A 5,966-nucleotide genomic window follows, 5' to 3' on the forward strand; every position below is an offset into this window, starting at 1 on the left:
AACAATTAGCCACAGCTATTGTTTTCGTGAACAATTTCGAATAAATACTTAGTCAATTTTATCACGCAGCAGTGTGCACAGTAACCACACGAGCGCCGAAAAACTTTGCATCACTTTACCGCCATCTAGCGAAAAGCATTCGTATTTGTAAGTCTTTGTATTTTGTAGCATACACAATGCTCAAGAACAACTGTTGCTTGTTTTTTACGCGAAAGAAAAGGAAACGAAAATATTCACATTTATTTTAATTTAATGATAGTTTTGTTGTGGGAGTGATCGATAATTCTTGTTCACTAAAACAAACCCTGATAAATTGAAAACAGTGCTTATTCCACGGCGGGCGTTATCTTTCACTTGTATTCAGGGTTTAACATGACAACATAGCCTACCTACATTAGCACACAACAACATAAGAGCATTTAAATATACAACTCACATACCGCATCGCATATCCTTCCTACATCGCGAGCTTCTAGGTTAATTAATGTTTTGACATCTCGTGAATGCAACAGAAGTGAACACTTCCTGTGCAAACTCACAGTTTCCTTTGCAACTAACCAACCTTAAGGTGCCTTAAGGTAGACTAAGGGCTACTGTTTACCTATTGTTGTGCCAACAATGCATTATTCTACAAGACAAAGTCTTACTAAAACGTCACAAACCGCAACAATGAAATGTTTGTGACGTTTCAGTAAGACAGTTACCATCGCAATTTTAGGACACTTTTGGTTATATGTCTTTGTATACGATAAAAATTTATTGAAATAATGTCGTTTTTAATATTTGAACATTTAAAAACATTCCTTGCAAATGAAATATTAGTGCATACAGATACATTGTTATGACGCCTTGGCAAATTTATTAAATGCAAGTGTACAGTATTTATAAAGGCTTGATCATATTTGCCTTCCTTAAAAATAAAACAAAGGTTACTAAATAAAAATTACCAATAAAAAAATTATTTCCAAGTGAAAAAAGTTGCGTTTAATTTTTGCAGCCATTGCAAAAAAAGGCCTTCACGGCAAAAAAATCTTACATAACAGCTGTTTGCAGCAAACGTGATATTATAGCGACTGTGCTGCAACCGGCAAACTAGTACTCGTGACTTGATTAGCTTTAGATATATACAGTAAGCCGAACAACGTGTTTACCGTAACGCCTTTTGGTATAGCTTTAAGCTCACTCATGCCGGACACCAATGCATTTGTAAACAAAATTTTGCTGCTGCTTCCTTTATTGGCATATTAGGGTTATGTTAACCTCCTACCTCGACAAAATATTATCCATTTCGCGGAAAAAGATGTTTCGGTTTTCGGCAGAACGCTTTCCGACGTCGCCAGCTCCCACTGGGGGTGATTTGTCAATCACGCGAAACTTGAGCTGAGAAGCTGAGCGGGACGAACGCGTTCAGTTCCCTCCCGCGATCAACCACGCGTTTAACCTCAACACAAACTTTTTCTCAACGGAAGTCGACACGGACTCCGTCCGGCGGCCAAGACAGCGCCTCGCTTACCTTACAACAACTTCCGACGTTGTATTCACCTACTATATCAGTGGTACCCAACCTTTGGTTCACGGACCCCAAGGGCGCCGTGGAACGGTTCCAGGGGTTTCATAACTGCAAACATTTAAAGCCCCTTATTTTGAATTTGTTCTCAAACTTTCCTATTCGTGATGTTAAACCCATTGTTTCTAGTTAGAATATAACGCGTTTCGTGATGTTACACCTACAGAAGATTGGGAACCACCGACCTTTACCGTATAGTTAGAATACAATGGAGCAGAATGGCAAAGCAAGAACGCCACGAATCACAACCTCTATACTAACTGTTCAGCACCTTGGTATGAAGCTATGAGCGAACAATTCTGATAAATCTCTGCAACGAGAGAAGGTCACATTATATGTGGATACTTTGGTTGAGCTAAGGTCGAGAAAAAAAGGCATCCAGCGATCGCGAAACTAGTTTCGATTTCGGTTCGCGTTTATTTTTCAACGAAAACTGGCTACCGCCCCGAGAATACAAAATTTCGATTTGTCTCGTAACTGCATTAAAATTGCCGTTAACCCATCCTGCCTTATGCTGTAGATACGTTTATTGTCAGTAAACTGTGGTAAACACTTTAATGGCATGCCACTGAATAATTTGACATACAATCTAAAATGTATTAAGTGCTGTATCGCTTCGGACCCGAATACGTACTGTGGCCAACAAAAGACTTACAGGGAATAACAAAAATACAACACCTCTGGTATATTTCAGGACGTAAACTGTATCACAATAATAGTATCTGTCCGTCTATGACGTCAAACATTGCTAAACACGAAGACACTGTCTTTGCTTCTACCAGAAAACAGCTGACCATTAACGCGCCTTGATATAGCTTGACCTGAAACTATTACACCTCCAAATACATCTGCAAATGTTGCGCTTTTGTATGTCTAATCTCCAAGCACTTCATTCGCACACTTGAAACCATGTCACTGCTGATTGTAGAACGCGTAACAATGAAGACGCGATTAACCTGTCGCGTGGTTTTGATGAGTCACCACTTCGACCGCATTTGCCTTAAAACCTGATTACGTTGCATGATGTTGCAATGACCAGTTTCATCAATAACAGTTACCTAACAATCGTCCCATTGGGAACCAACGAAGTACGATTGGAGAAGTGAAGTTTTTATCATTTGAAAACGAAACTGCCTCAGTCCACGCTCGCGCGCTAAACCTACAACAATGAAATGAGAACGTTGGCGCGTTTGCGCTCAGGCCCTGTTTGTGCCCCTCTGGGCGCACTTTGACCAAGTAAGTCTAGCAGTTAGCTGCGCTCAGTTCATAGAGTGATTTACAATCGTGTGTGCCAAAGGCTGGCGGCCCGATGTTTGAGCAAGACCTCACGAGTCGCTGGATTGTGAAACTGGGACTAATTACAACTTCCTGTCGTTTGGGAAGTGTGGGGGGGGGGTGTTGAAAAACATGCCTTGAAATTTATGATACTTTGTGGGTGAGGGACCCCACTAGAAAATGAAGTGATTATATTGTATCAGTAATAGCCTTTGGCGGGGAAGATTAGTTACACCAAGCTGCGCTGTTAAGACCTAATTGGTAGAAACAGTGGCGCGAAATAATGTTTTGACAAATTTCTCAATTTCTCATAAAAGAAAATTGTGCTTTATGAAATGTGATGACTCCACATTAAATACGCCGTATACGAACATTGCGCCTGATTTTTCCGTTTTTGGCTTGGTTTCAGTCTCGTTCCACTTATTTGTTGTACGGTTTCCCAATTAGGTGACATACGCCCTGATATATCACGAGTAAAAATATTGCCGCAACACTTTTCCTTGCGAAATACTTGAAGTTGGAGGCAGCCAACCTTCACTAGAAAATTAGACGTGTTGTTTTGACACTGCTACGTGTTGAAATGACACACTTCTGTGTTGCCAAACGTGTTGTTTTATAAGCACCGAGTGAAAACAACACGCTTGATGTGTATTTCTAACACGGCGGTGTGTGTTTTTGCGTTAAAATCTGCAAACAACACGTGTGTTCTTTGGAAACAACACGGCAGTTTCTGGCAAACGTGTTGCAAATTTGCATAATAACACATCAACGTGTTATATGCACTACTGTTAGCAACACGCTTTCCGTGTTGTTACAAGACATCTATGTTTGCATAGGATATTTACGGTCAAAATTCGAAGGCTGGTGACAAGATAAATTACTAAAGAATGTTTTGTATTGCATATCAATATTTCTATTGAAGTAAGTATTGGCGATGGGAAATGCCCAACATGTATTCCTCTGTCATAATGTATTTTAATTTACGTCATAAAGCAAGCAATCAGCAAAATGCATTAATGCTGATTTTACTGCTAAGCACAGTTGTATGCGCAATTGCTAGTGTATAATTAAGAGCGTTTTGAGTTAGATATTATCAAACTATACTCCTATCGTTTAAGGGCATTGCGAGTAAAATTTAGGTTCTCTCGCCCACGTTTCGAAAACGCACAATCCGAAGCATGGGGATCCGCCCAATGTAAGTATAAATTAATTACTACCTACTTATTTGTCCATTATTTTTGAACGTAAATTAACTGTATTAATACAATAACATCTTGTAATGTCAGATTGTTATAAACTTGGAAGCTGAGAATTTTTGGGACTGTGTAGACAAGGTTTTATTTACACCTTGCCTTGAAAATATTTCGGCGGGAATTTGTGGCGAAATGTTTCAAAGCAACTTGCCAGGTTGGCTTGTTAACTATGTTGTTTCAACTACAAGGGTAAGTCGTGCCACTTCGTTTTTAGCTATGTTAAAATGTGTATTTTGCCATTTTTAATATGAGCTGTTTGGTTTGCAAAATTCTTTTAGGTTATATTGTATATAAACTAGGTCCTTGTATACTGTTGATCAACTTGTTGCAATACAAATTGTGGATTAGATGGATCACCCTGAGGTTAGTTTTAAGCACTTTATCAACATGTGTGCTTTTTAAGCATGTGCTTTTATTCACTTCATTAGCAATTGCATGTACAATAAACCAAACATCAGGCACTTTAAAACATACATGACAATAAATGTTGTGCAGATGTTATTTTTGTTGTTGAATGTTTTGTAGAATGTCTTACTTGCTGGTTTGGGCCTGATACCAGAAGAATATGTTGACACATGAAAAGTAATGTTCAGTAAGTATTGTCATTTCTTATCAAAGTAACAAATATAGCATTTTTGTGTTCTGTATTTCGCCTTTGCCCTTCGGCAAATAAAATTTTTCAACAACAATTCCTTTTAGGTTAATTAATGTTGGGGTGGACATCATGAAGATACAAAGGAAAAAGTAATATCAGCAAGCATTCTACTGCCATTTTTGTTCTGACGAAGGTAAATATTTTTTTTATTCACAAACTATAAGTTAGTTTTGTAAGTAGTATGTATGAAGCCGCTTACAAAAACAAGTTACTGAAAATGCTCATTTTGTGGTAGCAAATTACTATATGGCATTCTTGTTTTTCATTAATTCGCATATTCGAAGGCTGAAAACATGTTGGTGATAATTCATATTCATACATTGACTTTTCAAGGCAAAGTTGTATTGTTGTCTCAATTTTGACATGGTTTTAAAAATAACTAATTGTGTTAGTGTCAATGCTGTATTCATATATTTTATCTTATGCCTATTTATTTTATTTTCAGAATGAACAGCCCAAGATGCTAGCCCATGCTTGTATTGTAATCAATACAAATAATGTTGGGTTCATTGGACTGATGTCCATTGCTGTGGATATCTCTATATAAAGTAAAGCTACCAAACATATTTGCTTGGTTGGCTGTTCATTATAGTTTGATTTTGTACTTTGCAGCCATAAAAAGTTAACATAGTTGAAGTTAATGCCTTAGACAAATTTCTAAAACAACTGTTGACTTTGACATTTTGCATGTTCAACACAAAAATGTGCATGATATGTATTTCAACTACTTATGCTACATGATGGTTTCAAATTTGGTTATAATTAGTGCCATATACAAATTTTCACAGTTGTATTTGTTTTTCTGCATCTCGTTCCAGTCCTTTTCAATTGCCTTTACTATTGTAATACAACTTGGTGCATATATAACTGTGTGGTTTGAAACAACACGCATTTCCCGTGTAATGGGCTTGTAGCCGTATACGACACATTACACGCGTGTTGTTTAGGCAGGATCGCAGATTTTCACGGCAAAACAACACGTTAGGTGTGTCGGAGCATTCACAGGGAGAAACAACACGGCTGTTATGCAACACGTGTACAGTGTTGTATACGGCTACAGAATTGCCGTGTTGAAACAACACGTTTCACTTTTCTAGTGTTGTCACGCGACGCTAGTCACGTGCGGGACAAACCATTCTGACGTCACAAACGGAGATGCATTCCAAAAATTGTTGATTACTCTATTGGCAATCAGACAAAAGAGAAAGTAAAAACG

General features: G+C 38.0%; 1 long non-coding RNA gene across 1 annotated transcript; it reads left to right on the forward strand.

The window, feature by feature from the left end:
• Positions 1-4,372: 4,372 nt before the first annotated feature.
• Positions 4,373-5,547, forward strand: LOC145895319 (uncharacterized). The gene is made up of 4 exons (XR_014401613.1): positions 4,373-4,458; positions 4,621-4,687; positions 4,795-4,883; positions 5,196-5,547. It is a non-coding gene; the product is annotated as an uncharacterized LOC145895319 (long non-coding RNA).
• The last annotated feature ends 419 nt before the right edge of the window (positions 5,548-5,966 follow it).

This window comes from Ascidia mentula, chromosome 3 (genome assembly GCF_947561715.1).
Source record: "Ascidia mentula chromosome 3, kaAscMent1.1, whole genome shotgun sequence".
Taxonomy (NCBI): Eukaryota; Metazoa; Chordata; class Ascidiacea; order Phlebobranchia; family Ascidiidae; genus Ascidia; species Ascidia mentula.